General features: G+C 35.4%; 1 long non-coding RNA gene across 1 annotated transcript; it reads right to left on the bottom strand.

Moving 5' to 3' along the window:
* Window positions 1-2,197: 2,197 nt before the first annotated feature.
* On the bottom strand, window positions 2,198-3,257 carry LOC141484853 (uncharacterized). The gene is made up of 3 exons (XR_012466842.1): window positions 3,086-3,257; window positions 2,928-3,020; window positions 2,198-2,626 (listed from the first exon to the last, which is right to left on the bottom strand). It is a non-coding gene; the product is annotated as an uncharacterized lncRNA (long non-coding RNA).
* Between the last annotated feature and the right edge of the window lie 14,262 nt (window positions 3,258-17,519).

Raw genomic sequence — 17,519 nt, forward strand, 5'->3', positions numbered from 1 at the left:
AGACATCTTCTCACAAGGATATAAGGCATAAAAGTGGCATTCAAAGATAATTTGCGGAATCATATTCATTTGGAGAATTGTAAAAAAATCCACAATGTGTTGCAACTATTTCTACATAAAGGAGGAGATCTTGACAACCCAGCTAATTTTAGGCTAATTGCTTTGCTACCCGTCTTGTCTAAAGTTATAAAAAAAACTGCCAAAAAAACGAGTAATATCCTTCCTCTAGAAAAACAATATAATACATTTATTCCAGTTTCATAAGACGCTATTCCAGGTACATAAGACGCTATATTTTCACTCCTGGAAAATATATTAGGTTAGGTTAGGTCCAAAGTGTGTGGATCTATTCGACCCTCCACCGCAATCCGCAAGGGTTTATTGTGGCTCACACCTAGTGTGGCTCCATCTAGCTTCTCTATCCAAAAAATGTGGAGAGGGGGAAAATCTATAAGGAAAGAAAGTACAGGAAAACCTGTACACCAATCTTAATGAAAGATAATCTGCAGCGGCCATGTTTTGTTACGTTACCAAGGCCTTCGATTGTGTAGACCACATGCTACTTCTTCGCAAGCTAGAAATTAACGGATTTAGAGGATCTGCATCACTTTGGTTTGAGACTTCCTTTCTCATCGGCGGCAGAATTTTCTATTAGATGTTATTTCATCAGAGGAACGTTTCATTGCTAGCGGGTTCCCAAAAGGTTCCGTTTTGGGACCGGCGTTGTTTCTTATTTATTTCAAGACTTAGTTCATGTTAACATAAGTGGTAAATTCACATGTTTCGCTGAAGACACCACTATCCTCTAGCATAGCAATACCGCCTCAAATTTACTTGATTAAATCATTTTTGACATAAGAAGGTTGAAAGAATGTTGTGATTCCAATCTTTCATTATTTGCAGAACATTATCTGCAAATTTGCAGAAAAACAACTACTTATGTAAAAAACTAGCAGTAGGATGTCATGCAGTGACATGCAGGATGTCATGCAGTTGTAAGAGAGTTAGATACTACTATTACAAGATCAGTTTATTTTGTTCAAATCGAGTCCTTTTTATGTTATGGAATTTGTTTCTGGGGTTGATTGTGTACAATTTTGTTTCAATATGGTATTCTTCCCACAAAAAAGATCCATCAGATATTTATGCAAGGCTTGCTACAGGGATTCATGCCGCCTATTATTGTGAAGTAAAAACTTCTGATCTTACTATGTATTTTTATTATGGAAACAGTGTGTCTTATCTACAAAAAATATAAAAATCGATTTAATACCACCTTAACTTATAGTACTCATCAGTCTTACTTCATTTCTCTTTTAACACATACTCTAGCCCTTAAACAAAAGTCTATTCTGTTTAATAGCAAGAAGTTATTTAATCACTTCCCATTAATTTAAGGCAAATATATAATGTAAAGAAATTCAGAAAGAAAGTAAAAGAATTCCTTATTGGGAGGCCCTTTTATATTGTGGACGAATTCTACCAAGGCTCTATTGACTAATAGGCATGTGCTGTGTGTAAACAAGTTATCGCAAACAACACGAAATGACTATCAATGTTCATTACATAGCATTATATATTTACATTTACTCAATATTCATGTACTTATATTTGTAACTGTTCAGCTGGGGTTAATACTGTTCTGTCATATACTCTGGCTCTTGTCTAAGCGTTATTTTATAGCCTACATTTGTTAATTTAACGTCCCATATACACATTCCCACATAGCAATATGTATATTGCTATGTAGGTATATTTCATGAATATACATTTGAGGATATTGTATTATGCTATGAATATGCCATGGATATATATATCTTCTGGAGAATATTCCCTGGAAGTGCTCCTGGCGAACCTTTGATATATTTTAAGAATATTCCTTGGGAATATTCTTGGAATATCTTATAATATTCTTAGAATATCTAAGGTATATTCTATTAAGAATATTCCAGGAATAGAACCCCAGTGATATTCATAAAATATTCAGGATATTCTTAGTTTGTTGTAGGAATATACAATAGAGAAACACCATATTCTTTAAATATATTTTATGAATATTCTAGGGATATTTGGAATATTCCAAGAATGTGACGAGTAACCGCTATTAGGCATGTATATATTGCATTTTGATACAAGATTCACACAAGTAATAAAACACATAATATTAATAAACAAATATATTTTAAAAACAATATACACTGAAATATTTGACGTTTCAACCAATATTAAAAATAAAAAATCTAATTCAAAATATTTATTCACTGAATAAAATATTCCTGAATACTGTCATATTACAAATGTATTCAAATTAGGATGTTCCTAGTCTCAAACAAATGTATACTAAAAAATATACTAGAATAACAACTCTGTGAATTCATCAGCACTAATTAAAAAATAATAAATATATCATTTTATTGAAAAAGAAAAATTGTATTACATCAAGAAATAGGTTAGGTTAGGTTTCTCACTTAAAAAAATAAACCCACAAATGAAGTATTTAAAATGAGTGGTATGATGGGTTCTTCAATGAATTTCACTTACTTAAAGTTATCCAAACTTTGCTCACCAGAATAGTTTTCCTTATATTTGTCCAACAATGCATCAGCCAGTGTTTCAATAGTAATACCTGGAACAAAATGTACATTAACGTTCATTATCACTATTTGAAACTGGCACAATAAAACTGGAATAAAAATCAAATAGATATTTTTCGCATAGGTTACTCATGAACATTTACAACATTTTATGACTTGGAGAGCAACTTGCATTGTCTTGTTGAAAAGTACTCATTACGTTTTCAGTTCCTTGGCGCACCTGCCTGTACCAGGTACCACTCTGTTAACTTTTGGGCAAATTGATACTATCTTGAAAACGAGTGATAAAAATTATGAAAACAAATGATACAAAAGAATGTGTCATTCACTTACTTTTCTCTATTGAAGATACACAACTGAAATCACTCTAGTTCAAACATGTACTTAGTCAAACCAATAAATCCCACACACCAACTCTCCTCGAACCTAGAATGAGGTATAGTAGGTTAATCACCATGACTTTACTATCGATACTATTGCATTTTACTTACTTTTCTTGAAGACTGAATATATGCAACTCTCCTGTTTGAAGATCCAAAATCAAACTATTCGCTGTACTGCAAATTGGACAACCCCAAATTATAAATGGTACACTGAACGTGACAGAATTATACTTTGATAATAACACCAACACACCATGCATTACACACGCAAACCTGTCACGTCAACCGCCTTGTTGAAACAAATGTCGAATTTAACGCAAATGTACCATGCATTAAGGGACAGCCGCTTTCACAGAGCTTATTCGACTGTCGCGCGCTACACTTCAATTGACCAATGAGAAACGTTTACTCCAATTCTTCACTTCCCCATTTCTCTGTTTCCAGGATTTTTCGCTTTGTAATTTAATAATTTCAAATAAAAAAAGACAAATAGGATGAAAATTAACCAATTTATTGATGCAATTGGTTCATTTATTGGCCCATTCAAATTTTTTTGTCGTTTCCAACAGTTGCTGTTGGAGCAATTCATCCAGAATCTTCGCGTTGAGTTCAAAAACTGGTTAACACTATCTAGTGCTGTGTGGGTTTTACTTTACTAGACTTTGCCAATAAAGCATATTTTGATTTTTCATTAATGAAAAAGAAAGTTCGATATGTTGCATTGTAAATATTAAAGATATCTCATGTATCATAGTTTCAGTGATGTAAATTAGCTGTTTGAAAACATGCCGAATAATGTCAACCACATTATGCCTCTTTTTGACACCTGGTCGGATTCCACCCACAACTAAAATGAGATCACATAATTTCGCACTGAGCCAATATAAAAGTCAAGCATTCTGACGTGAAACGGCAGCTTTGTCGGCTCGGTAAGTAAAGCAAATTACATCTAGTTGGCCGCTTCCATTGACAATTGACTGTTGGTCGGAGCGTTTTATGCGGTGGCTCTGAAGTACCGCATCGGGGTACGTCCATTGTTGGCTTGTCAAAGGTCCTTCACACCTCGCAAAAGACACAATGTCACTTTCACACTGATTCCACTGTTTATTGTTTGTGTGTTTGTGAGATTAAAGCGATATACAGCGAAACACGGACGAAAGGAGACTATTCAAGTGTTGTCGGATGCTTTATCGCTCTGAATGTTAAGTGGCCGACTTGATGACTTGTCTCTTACGGATTTTCGACAATAACTTTTGAGGTTTGAGGAATTTGACAGTGGAAGGTGAATGAACAAAACCATTCGTTTTGTTCATTTACCGGGTGAGAATGAAAACGTATACTATGCTATTCAGTTGAAATTTAAACTTCTTATCTCAATTATGTTGCGGATGTGACCATTTCCATTCAAAATGGCGGTGTAAGAGTGATTTTCTCTAAATTTAATATGGTGATAGTATGACGTGATTCATTGATAGTGATTTAAAATGGAAAAATCACATTCTGTATGTCATGAAAAAACTACACAGCATCCTTGATAAATTCAGAAAATTTTGTCATTCAAGCATATGAAAACACTATACTTTCCTTTAGTAGAAAAGTCACTTACGTTACGACATAGTAGGTTGGGGTGGGGCCCTACGAACACACATCAAACCACTAGAGATAACAGATTCCTAAAGTTGATTTTAGAAAAACCCCACCGATATTCTACAGATCTTTTACATAAGGAATGGGGGATACTGGACCTTAGACAACTATATAGTATGCTCTTTGGTATAGGTCGGTCATCGTTATTCATAATATTATTGTGTTTACTTATTTCTACACACTCATAGGCATCTAGTTGCCTGTTGTTGTTAACTTGTCTAACTAATCTTATAGTAGATGACATAATATAGGTATAGTAGATGATGAGATAATATATAGTAGATGACATATAATATATGAGATGACATAATAAGGAAGAAGAAGTTTAGGTTAAGAATGAACGAAATCCCGACTTTCAGAAAGGACAAAAACCATGATGAATACATCTCAGTTCCATACCACCAATATACGAGGAACTTTGGAAACATTTTCAAGGAACTAGGTAGGAAGGTGGTTTTTGAAACAAGTCATACACTACAGAGCCTTTTGGGAAGTCTAAAAGACAAATTCGAAAATTCGGAAAAGTCTGAAATTTACGAAATTAAATGTAAGAACTGCGATGCAAAATATTATGGACAGACAAAAAGATCTATTAAAGTAAGGTATAAGGAACACATAGCACACTTAAAATATGGAAGACCTGAAAAATCAGCAGTCGCCCATCATATTTTGCAACAAAACCATTCCATAGACTTCAGTTCATTAAGATTAGTTAGACAAGTTAACAACAACAGGCAACTAGATGCCTATGAGAGTGTAGAAATAAGTAAACACAATAAATTTATGAATAACGATGACGGACCCATACCAAAGAGCATACTATATAGCTTGTTAAAATAAAATAATGTTGTTGGGTTTACTGATTACTACATAAGGACACATTGCAAAAATAAATTTGGATAGGCAATATTGTGAAATTAATTTTTATATAGCTGAAAATTGTTTTATATAAACATATATTGTAGAATAATAGATAAGGCAAAATTGTAAAATTAATTTAGGTTGGTATACCTGTATGGTTTACCTGTATGGGATACCTATATGTATAGCATAAATAGGGCTAGCTCGCATTAGTTTCTAGTTTCAATCTTCCTCTTTGAAAATGATCACTTGGTGATCGAAACACGTGACGAGGTGTTAAAAATAACGATTTGGTGTTGGGAAAAAACTCCAGTAATATTCATTACTATATCAAAGGTGCCAAACAGTGCATCATAAGTACAACATTATGTTGTTCCACAGATGAGTAAATCTATTTGTCAGCGATCATTTTCTTATATGGCACCTAAGGTGTTCAATTTTATTCCTGACCATATTAAAAAAATTATGAACTTCTACATGTTTGAAAATAAGGTTCATATACAAAACATCAAGAGCCAAATGTAAAGAGATCGTCGAAACAAATTTCTTCAACTACAACTCTATTTAATTTTATCTTATTTACACTCGCATGGGTTGTATTTTCATTTTCATAACTATTACTTATTCCAAAATGTTTGTACTTTTGAAATGTTCTTATTAATAAGCTTGCTTTTATTGAGTACTTTGTTATTCTCATATATATATTTTAAGCGCATTGCTTTTTTCCGAGGGTTCTTGTATTGGACTGAATATTTGTTATGTAGTTGAGTAAAGTACCTACTTTTATCTCGAAACAAGTATTTGCCTACTTATCGAGCAGGGCGCGCAGGACGCGCTAGCATTATCAATCAACGACCACTCCCCATACCGAGGAGTAAGTGATCATTGGGCCGAGAATCATGTGCCCTGAGCAAGCGCAGTGAGCCAAGAATGACAGCCTTCTGCATCTGTCCGGCTAAGATTTCTGCCTTATTGCGGCAAGCCGATATGATTTTATGATTCGAGAGTAGAGAGGACATCATTCCACCAAGGACTCCAATAATCAGAACAACCATCTTGAGGGAGTGGTCTGGATCGAGTCTGCGGAGTTTGAAGAGATTGTTTATCCGTTTTTCCTCCTCTTTTCTGATGATATTCGTCTCGCCAGGAGCTGAAAACTCCACGACAAATTTTGTTCTGGTGGTCGCGAAGGACTACATTAGGCTTATTAGCTTTTATGAGCCTGAAGGTGAGAAACGAATAGTTTTAATAAATTTGGCACTTCTCGTTCTCCACAACAATTTCAATATTCCCGGAGCGTAGTAATGAAACACTCTTAGGGCCGCGTTATGCCGATGGATATTATAGGCCGAGAACGCGTATGCTGGACATGCTGATAGCGGCAGGCCCTGTACCTTATGTCAGGAACCTCCATACCCATCACGAGACTACAGTAGACTAAGGTGTTGAAACACCATCCTAGCAAGCCATAATGAACCCCTCAGTTTCCGACTTCAGCCCAATCGACCTGAGAAAAGTGAATGTCAGGCGCTTTGATAAGCCAAGGTCTCCAATGTTATTGAAGAAGGCCCCATATATTGGCTTATCCTTGTGTTTCCGCAGAAGTAAGGTGATCTCTGCGGCTTTTATCTGAGCTTTTCGCTGAACGGGTTCCAACTCGGTGACAGAGTTGTGGTCACCTCGCTCAGTGTCAAAAAATGAACTGAGTTCATCAAATCAGCTAAAGGAACAATTTGTTCAGGCCTGTCCCAACTCTTTATACTGTAAGTTAAAGGACTGACATCTATCAGAAAACAACTACTCCCCTGACTAATACCATGAGGGGCGTTGGATTATATCCGACAGGTGTCAGTGCAGGATTCTTCACTGAAGTTATTCCTGCATATGCTGTTGGCGATACAACTGCCGCAATAGATTTTCAATGATTGGAACATACTTTCAGACTGGTTTCGGGCTGTTTGGCCACTCGTCAAGGCAAGGTAGTGTCTTTCATCAACATAAAGTCGATTATTTATGATAATTGAAAATCGAATTTCTTCAGAGTATCATTCCTCGAACTAGGCTGAAGTGGACAATAGACAACAGATTTTTCATCGCCCCATCTGCCTGTAAACAAAGTAACCAACCGCGGTTGGTTACTCCGTTGCAATTTGGAAAGTGGAAAGTTGAATATAAACTTGCATTGTAATGAAAAAAATTATGCATCTTCTTACCTACTCGAATCAATGAAAAACTATGTTCGGACCTAGGTTTTCCCAATCATTCACACATTCACAAAGTATGTTATGCTTCTGTTTGTTATTCACAAACAGTCTTCGTTTTTCTGAAATAGCACCGGCAAATATAATTTTGTTTTCTGATGCAAGAAATGTCTTTTGATATTTATTCTATATTTCCATTTGAACTGAATTACGTTTTTCAAAAATCGTCACAGCACTTCCGGGTTCAATGCAAATTCTCGAATATTCATTTGCAGTAACACTGTCGGACAAACTCCGTCCGAAAATTGAGTTAAATTGGAATTTGCATTCGAGGCGTTCTTTTCAAAGTTTCAACTCATCGTCTACGGTTCAGCCTGAAAGACAAGAACTTTATTCACAAATAATATGAAGACAATTGCAGTAATACAATAAAACAGTTCGGAATTATGATGACAATTCGATGATAGAATGTTTACTGTAACCTTCAAGAAAAGTTTCGTGTATAGTTGTGTTTTCAGGGGGTCGATGTTTTTGTGACTGAAGATCCAAGACAATACGATTGGAGGTTGGCTTTTCTGCTATTAGGTTGTTGCAAAAGTTCTGTCCGTAATTATGAATCTATTTTAAACTGTGAAAACGATCAGTTCCCTTTTGCCAACATAACACAAGTCGGACTTTTTTTGGTGACCAGTGCCGGATGCTGTTGATGCAATTTTCGGTACATTTTGTCAATTTCCATTGCTTTGCTGGTTTGGTTCAGCCGCAGAAAATTAATCATAGGGGGAAGGCCGAGTGGCGGATAGAAAATAAAATAAGTAATTCAAGAAATGTAACTTTATTTATACAGGGTGTAACTGAATAAGTGTAAAACATTCAAAGAGGTTATTCCTCATCGAAAAAAAAAGGATCTTTCATATAAAGAAATTTCATTGGAGCATCCCTTGTTAAGATACAGCCCCTTAAAGGAAGTACGTAAAATTTGTATAACAATTTTTTTCACAAGCACTAAAGAAGTTACAATATTGAAATCAACCTGACGTTTTGTACTACCAAAAAGATACTCAGCCAGAAGTTTATTTGGTTTACCCCATGGTTGTAAGGGGTGGAAAACGCAACCCCTAAAATTCATTTCCAATGTAACTTTTTGTCTTATTATTTGTTTACCATTTAAAAATTTATTTCCGATAGCCTGTTCTATTCTAAACAAAAAATGTCTCTTGGGTTTTTTGGCCAAAATAAACCAGTTCGCAGCAAAAAATTATTTTCCGAACAACTACAGAAATACATCGTCATAAATGCGAAAATACGGAACTAATCTACCTAGTAGGTCGCTATTAGCGATAGTGAAAATTAAATTGGTATGACACTGTCAGTTTGTGAATTTTCCAAATTGAATTAATACTACAATCTTTGAGGCTAAACTGAATGAAATTTCGTAAACCAACATGTAATAGTGTGTTCATTAACACTATTATTGCTAAATGTCTGATCAATTTTTCGGCTTATTTTGGCAGCGCTCTGGTTCAATTTGAATTCGTAGAGGAAAATTGTGCAAATATCGCTCAACATCACATGGTAATAAGCTGAAAAGAGGCAAAAAATTAAAATTTGGAAAAAGTTAACAGCATTATGTATACCATAATTCCAAAATAATAGGCACTAAATTCTCAGAAATGACTGACGTGTTTGCCTTAATCTGTCTCTCACAGTGGCGTACGGAAATCATACTGATGATGATAAAATATATAGAATCACAACCTTGACAACAATGTTTTCGTTTCAATGCTATTATATTTCGGAGAATTTAGTGAATACTATAATGGAATTGTAATATAGTACATAATTCTCTATCGATCAGTGTATACCATGACACAGTAGGATGTATATTTTTTGAGATAAGGAGCTATACAAACACATGACATTAAAACGGACAAAACTTTTGAAACAACCTAAAATATGTCATTGTGAATTTCACTAGTTCGGACTTCCATTGTCTACTATATAAAATGATTTGAATCCCTGAAACAACTAAAAAGAAGAATTAAAAATGAATAGCTGAAAATAACAATTAAAATGTGTAAAGTAAACCTGAAATGAAATAATAGTGAAATAAAATACAAGTAAAATAGAACAATTGAACAAAAATAATTGAAAATGAAGATGTGAAAGAAGAAAATAAAAATAAAAAGTTGAGAGATTCCCCGTCACGTTAGTTCACGACGTTTCGATTGTTAGTATCTACCAATACTTTTGAATGTTTCGAAATTATATTTCTGAATATTTATTTTCTGGGAAATAAAGTTTTTGGCTTTCTACTACTCCATCTTGATACAAAGAAAAGGTGAGGGAATCTTCCAAAGAAAAGAAGGAAGTAATCAATTTGAAAATAAGTAACTCTACACATGGATGTGCAAATCATGCAAAGAAGTAACTTTCAGACACAAACTGGAAGAAAGTCCTCCTGAAACAGCTACTTTCATTTAAACATTGAATTACACGAAAGAAAAAAATTATTTCGAAACAAATACTTCTATATAAACACTGAATTATACAGAAGATACTTTTCTCTACTCAGTTTGTATTTCAAACATTCGTTGTGGAATAAAAATCAGAAATCATTCACATGAGTTCTACTTTAAATGAATGGTAACAAATTGCACTTACATGGAACACTGTCATCCTCGCTGGTTTACATCAATGTTTTGCCTTAAGACATTTGCCCCAAGGCTCTTCAGTAGCAAATTGGATAACATTATGGAAAATACATACAGTTCATTCATAAATTACGATTTTTAATGTCACGGAATAAGCTTGATCTGATTATGTCATCGATGACATCGTAATGACATCCCCTCACTTATTTGATTTAATCCCAGCCGAGAGGAATCTTATTTGAATTGAAGGGGTTATATTTTCTTGTACCTGATCAATGGAAAAACAGATTTTTAAAACCTATGTATCTCTCCTCGATATAGTTTTCATGATTTTGAATGAACTGTGTTTGCAATATGACTAAATACATTCTGAGAGCTGTGCAAAATTTCCAGGTATACATGGGATAAAAGAATTCATAAATATTTAAGTCGTTTGTAGACGAGAACGTCGATCGTAGTTGTGGAAGTAAATCGCGCGAGAACTGTGACAAATTTAGGGTATCGCATTCTACTTTACAATAAACCAGGCCAATTGACATCAATAGATTCAACAGCTAAATGGTTCAGCTTAAAAATACCGCTTGTGTTATTAATGTTATATGTAAAAGCAACTGGCAATTTTTTCTCTCTATTTCCTATTTTATTTTTATCAACAGTAAATTTGTTTACATTGAAAGGGGTGTATTTTTGGGAAAGAAAGATCTCTTCTTTTCCATCTTCATAAAAAAATGTGGAAATCTACCAAAGAAAGGAAGAAAGCAATTGATTTCAAAATAAACTTCTCGCAAAAATGCGTAGACCATGCAAAGAAGTACCTTTCAACCAAAAACTTTAAAAATGAAAACCCTCGAAAAGACTACTTTCATATAAACATTGAATTAGAAGAAAGAAAAAATACTTTTGGAACGACTACTCTTGTATGAATAATGAAATATACAAAAAAACACTTTTTCTTATTCAGTTTGTATTCCAAACATCCGTTATGGAATTGAATCAGATATCTTTCACAGGATTGCTACTGATCACGATTGATTTTTTTTAGAATTAGAATGTATTTATTCATCACTGATGAATTTACATATACATACAACAGAATACATATATGAATGCAAAAAACTTATCGGACTAGTCACAAGGCAATAAAGAAAATTCAGAAATATACAATTTGAAATATAAAAAAATATACATACAATTAGATTAAAATTCTCTACAATGTAGCATCTGAAAGCTCTTCAATGTATGAGAAATACACATACGATTGGACTGAAATTCTCTACAATATAGTGTCTAAAAACTCTTCAATGGAGTAAAATCATTGATTTATTAGATAACGAGTCAGATTATCGGTTATAGCACCTGATTCCTTGGTATATGTGAGAATCCTGACCTATGCTCAATCTTGAGTATGGCTGGTGGATGCTCTCAGTATGTTTCGTATAGAATTTGTGTAGATCACATCTTCGCGAGTTGACTCTGACAATCCATCGTGAATGGTTGTAGTGTCCGCTAATAAATTCCACAAGTGATAAAACTAAAAAAAAAGGTGTAAAAAGTGTAGCAAGATCTTAACTTCGATTCATATCGGTGAGACTTTTTTCCTAAGCGAAAGATAAAGTGGTTTTTTTCAGAGGGGCATGCCGAATATTATCGGCATATATTCCTGATATTACCATGAACTCCACTAACATACCGAGTGTCTCTGACTACAGGGACACTCAAAATATTCAATCAAATGTTCAATCCAACTCATACTCTACTGCAGTCCAAAACTTTAAATTTCCATCCAGAGAGCAAGCCATACTCTTCAATTCTATCGAAAGAGTTAAAATACAGGAGTACATCATCGCCATCGCAACCAAAGTTCAGCCTAAAAATATAATTTTCTTCTCCAGGATCTCCAATAACAGAGTTTGTATATACCTTTCCAGTCTTGCAGTTGTAGATACTTTCCTTCAACAAGGTGGAGAAATAGTGGTGAACCAACAACTACTGAAAGCGCGGAGGTTAATAACACCTGCAACTCGTTTAATCCTATCAAATGTATGCCCGTCAATTCCCCACATCATAATTGAAAATAGCCTTAAAGACCTAGGTTTGAGCCTTATGTTCTCTATAACCTTTCTCAGAATCGGGATTTCACAACCAGGGTTCAGCCATATTCTTAGTTTCCGGAGGCAAGTCTACGTTCAAACTGATATACCTTTACCTTCCCAGAATCAATTGTTATTCCTTTCGAAAACACTCCATACCATATCTTTCTATCCGAAGACAAGCTAACCTGCTTCAAATGTAAAAAAGATGGTCATGTAGCCACCGCTTGCACGGAAACAGTGAATGATATCTCTACCACGGTTAGTCCCGTAAAACCAATTGAAAAATGAACAACAACAGAAATCACCAACCCAACACAAAAACATTCAAGATCGGAGGTAACAAGCCCCACGTTATCGAACACTGACTCCAATCCACCTAAACAGCCCGAGTTTATTCAGCCGTTTTCGCAAACTCATAAGAAACCGAAGAAAACCTCATCAAACGCTACAGCTGCACACCTTCCTTCAGCGAAAAGAATAGTCGACGAAGAATCACCACCCTTTTCTCTAGACTTCAATCAAATACTAAGTTTTTTGGAAAATACGTACGGGTCATTCGATCCTCTCAGTATAGCACGTGAATATACTGACAACGTGCATTCTCTCATATATTAACAAAAATATACCCAGCTCTGACTGAACGAAGTATTAAGGCTCGTATCACAAAATTAAAGAGAAAGTTGATGTAACAACTGAATAATGAACTCGAAACAAACTCAAATATTTCCCTTTCTGAGAACGAAAGCGACCTCTCACAAGAAACCTATTGAAGTTTATGACCCCTTTTTTTAATTTTTTTCATTAACAGAATTCATTCTTCAATGGAACATAAATGGAGTATTTCCCCATCCGGAAATGCTCCTACTTCTGATGAATAAGGAAAACCCCTTAGTAATACGTTTGCAGGAAACTAACTTCAAGACTGCACATACATAAGAAATGAAATCTTACAACTCTTCCCATAAAATTAGAAATAGCCCACTTGGAGCCTGTGGTGGAGTCACCATTCATACTAAAAAATCGATCGCTTCAAAATGGTTTCAATAACGTCAGAACTCGAAGTTATAGTAGGTTCTTGTCACATTTCCGCAAAAATTATGTACCTGCAACGTATGTAGAGTTAACCTTTCGAGAACTTGATACGATAATTCAACAGCTTCCAAAAACCCTTCATTATTGTGGGAGATTTCAACACCCACAATCCTCTATGGGGCTGCGCATCTTCTAAAATGCGGAGTAGTCTTAGAGGAATACATCAACCATTCCAACCTCGTTATATTAAACAATGGTGGATTTACGAGATTCAATAGCACATCTGGCAACCATTCAGCTATAGACTTAGCCTTTTGCACGCCAACGATTTCTACATCGCTCTCTTGGAAAGTATCATCACAAGTATACGATAGTGATCATTTTCCAATCTTGATTGAAAGCAATGATAACTCATTTCAGACACCAATATATCATCCCACATGGAAACTCAAGAATGTACAGCATGACAAATGGACTCACTATGAGAACCTCATTGACTCGAAGCTATCAGATATTTCTTCTACAAATTTCGATTATGACGTGAATATGCTGGTGGAGAAATTCACCAAAATTATAAATCGAATCAGCATCCACTGCCATAGGTAAAAATTCACACATCACTATCCAGTAACATGGTGGAACGACAAATGTCAGGCAGCAACAATCGAGTGCAATCGTTCTTTCAACAGATTGAAACGACATTTCTCCCTTGAGAACAAAGTGGAATTTAATTGGCTCAGAGCTCGCCAACGATTTTTTCCAAAGCAAAGCAAACGAGAATCTTGGAAAAATTTTGTAAACACTTTGAACCAGCAAACTTCAATAGCTGAAGTATGGGGAAAAATGAACAGAATCCGAAGGTTGAAAGGAAATCACATTTCCTCCCTTATTGATGACGATATCGTCATATCAAATAGTCTCGAGATTGCTAACATTCTAGCTATTAAATTCCAGCAACAGTCTAGTGGCGTCAGCTACGATATTAACTTTGGATTGGAGTCATAGACTCCATGAAAGGCCATACACCGGGGCCAGATGACATCCCTTATGTACAGGGTGATTCAAAAGTACTTTGACAAACTTCAGGAGGTGATTCCTCACAATATTCTAATATGAATTGTCCAAATGAATAAATGTCCGGAAACACTTCATTTCCAAGATACAGGATGTTGAAGTTTTATTTTTATTTTCGTTTTTTTTCAAATAACTTCTGAAATACTGAACTTAATTAAACGAAACTTGGTAATAGGAGGTTTTTGAGGTGTCAAATTCGAACCTGATGTTCTTATTGCTCTTACTCATAGGGGGCGCCACCTACACGTCTTTTTCTTTTTTAAAGATTCATAACTTTTTGGGCGTACTTCTAGCACATTTTTCAGTAAAAAAATTGATTCCTATATCATATCTACGTAAATAAGCTACCCTTGTTACTAGTCGCTGTAAGCAACCGTTTTCTAAATATTTGGACTTACAGGCAGTCAGTCGTCTAGTCATTGAATCTCGTACCCGCTCAAAAATTATTGGTGTGTTTCTTATTGTTTCACAGGCGTCTACTATTCGGTTTCATAGATCTTCCTCGTTCACTACTGGAGTCTTATAAACTAGTGACTTCAAATGTCCCCAAAAAGAAAAATCTATCGGGTTTAGATCTGGGGACCTTGCCTAACCACGCCCGGTTAGGTTCTTCTACACCCCTACCGATCCATCAATTTGGATAGACTGTGTTAAGGAATTCCCTGGCTACAATGCTAAAAAGGGCCGGAGCCCCATCATGCATAAACCACATGCGGATACGAATTTCTAATGGTACATTTTGAAGTAGTCCCGGCAATTCATTTTCTAAAAAGTGTCTGTAAGTTGCGCCATTCAGTCGAAGCGGAAGAAAGAAAGGACCTATCAAGTAATTATCAATTATTGCCGCCCATATATTTACAGAAAATTGATACTGATAATGCCTTTCACTAACTGCGTGCGGATTTTCGAGAGCCCAAACATGGTTGTTATGAAAGTTTGTGATAGCATTTCGGGAGAAGTTTGCCTCGTCCGTGAAGAGTACGTATCTTAAATATTGAGGATTTCCAGCCAATTTTCTCAAAAACCATTGACACGTAGTAATGCGTTGGGGAAAGTCTCGTGGCAAAGGAGCTTGTACCCTTTGAATATGGTATGGATAAAACTGTTGATCGTGGATAATTCTCCAAACTGTGGACTGAGTAGAATTGACAGCTTCAGCAATTACTCTTGTGCTTGTTTCTGGATTCTCCTCGAGAGCGTTCAAAACAGCTTCTTCCAATTTTGGGGTTCGAACTGCTCGTGGTCTTCCAATAATATCAGCTGCCCTCTCAAAGCTACCTGTTTTTGCCAAACGACGGTGGAGACTAGCAAATGTTGGAGCTGAAGGCAGTACTCGATTAGGAAATCGCTCCTAGTAAATACATCTTGCTTCGCGCGCATTGCCATCCGCAAGGCCATAAACGAAATGCATATCGGCTAAATGAGCATTATTGTTTAAATAATCCATTTTTTCAAAATAAGTGTTTTCTACTTCTACTTACGGAAACTTCTTACGGAAACTTCAACAAAATGTCTAACTGTCACAAAATATGTAATTACCAAAACTACTCACAAACGTCAAATTTATTCCCAAAGCATTCTTGTGAAAAATGCAAAATATTCGTAATAACTTCAACATGCATCGATTATCAAATAATCGATGAATCGATTATCAAATAATCGACTTGAAGTTTTCAAGTCCAAATATTTAGAAAACGGTTGCTTACAGCGATTAGTAACAAGGGTAGCTCATTTACGTAGATATGATAGAGGAATCGATTTTTTTAGTGAAAAATGTGCTAGAAGTACGCCAAAAAAAGTTATGAATCTTTAAAAGAAAAAGACGTGTAGGTGGCGCCCCCTACGAGTAAGAGCAATAAGAACATTAGGTTCGAATTCGACACCTCAAAAACCTTCTATTACCAAGTTTCGTTTAATTAAGTTCAGTATTTCAAAAGTTATTTGAAAAAAACGAAAATAAAAATAAAACTTCAACATCCTGTATCTTGGAAACGAAGCGTTTCCGAACATTTATTTATTTGGACAATTCATATTAGAATATTGTGAGGAATCACCTCCTGAAGTTTGTCAAAATACTTTTGAATCACCCTGTATTTATCACGAAACTGCCACAATCCGGCGAGCTCCATCTCCTAGGGATTTACAAAACTTTATACCGCACTGCCTCTTCTGAAACAGAATGAATCTCCATCTGATCCCGACTCATATAGACCTATTTTCCTCATCTCCACCATGAGTAAGGTATTGGAAAAGATTTTGAACGCGAAGCAGATTTTTTTTTCTTTTTACAATAACCATTCAACGTGTTTACGTAAGAAACCCACATTTTGAAAAATCTCACGTGAGATTGGGGGATGGGGGAGGGGATTGAGTAAAATCCCACGACATCTCACCGGGGGGGGGGGGGAAGGGACAGACAATTAGAAAAAACACGCCCCCCTAGTATTCAAGCGTTTTATTGTTTTTATGCATTGAGGGAAATAAACAAACTCAATTTCATTATAACTCCTTTACTGGATCTCAATGAATAGAGGAGTGATTATGGAACGTTAAAATTTTCAGTATGGGATTTTCATCTTCCTGCCATGGTCCGATCTTTCACGATACACATAACCAAAAAACCGAACAGAAATACCGATTGAAGGGTTTTTTTCATAAATCTCGCACAAACAAAGAGATTACAGGAAGAATCGAAAGACGTAATTTGTCTTTTTTATCCACTCGAATGGTGCTTGGTGAACGCTGGCGACTTATCAAAACGTAATCTCTCTACTGTGAGCTTTAAATCCGAAATTTATGAATCAATTTCTCATAAGAACGCGAAAGAGGCAGTTTAAGTCATTGAGATCTCGGTTCGAATTCTAGCTCAGCTATTTATGGCCATTTAGAAATATTTCACGAGATTCGAAAATGAATGCTCCGAAATGAATCGAGGAGAAATTAGCTGTAGAAAAATATCAAAATTTAAATAAGGTACAGA

The sequence above is a fragment of the Leptinotarsa decemlineata genome, unplaced genomic scaffold (genome assembly GCF_025532065.1).
Source record: "Leptinotarsa decemlineata unplaced genomic scaffold, Ldec_3_MD MMD2_tig00026294_RagTag_RagTag, whole genome shotgun sequence".
NCBI classification, from domain to species: domain Eukaryota; kingdom Metazoa; phylum Arthropoda; class Insecta; order Coleoptera; family Chrysomelidae; genus Leptinotarsa; species Leptinotarsa decemlineata.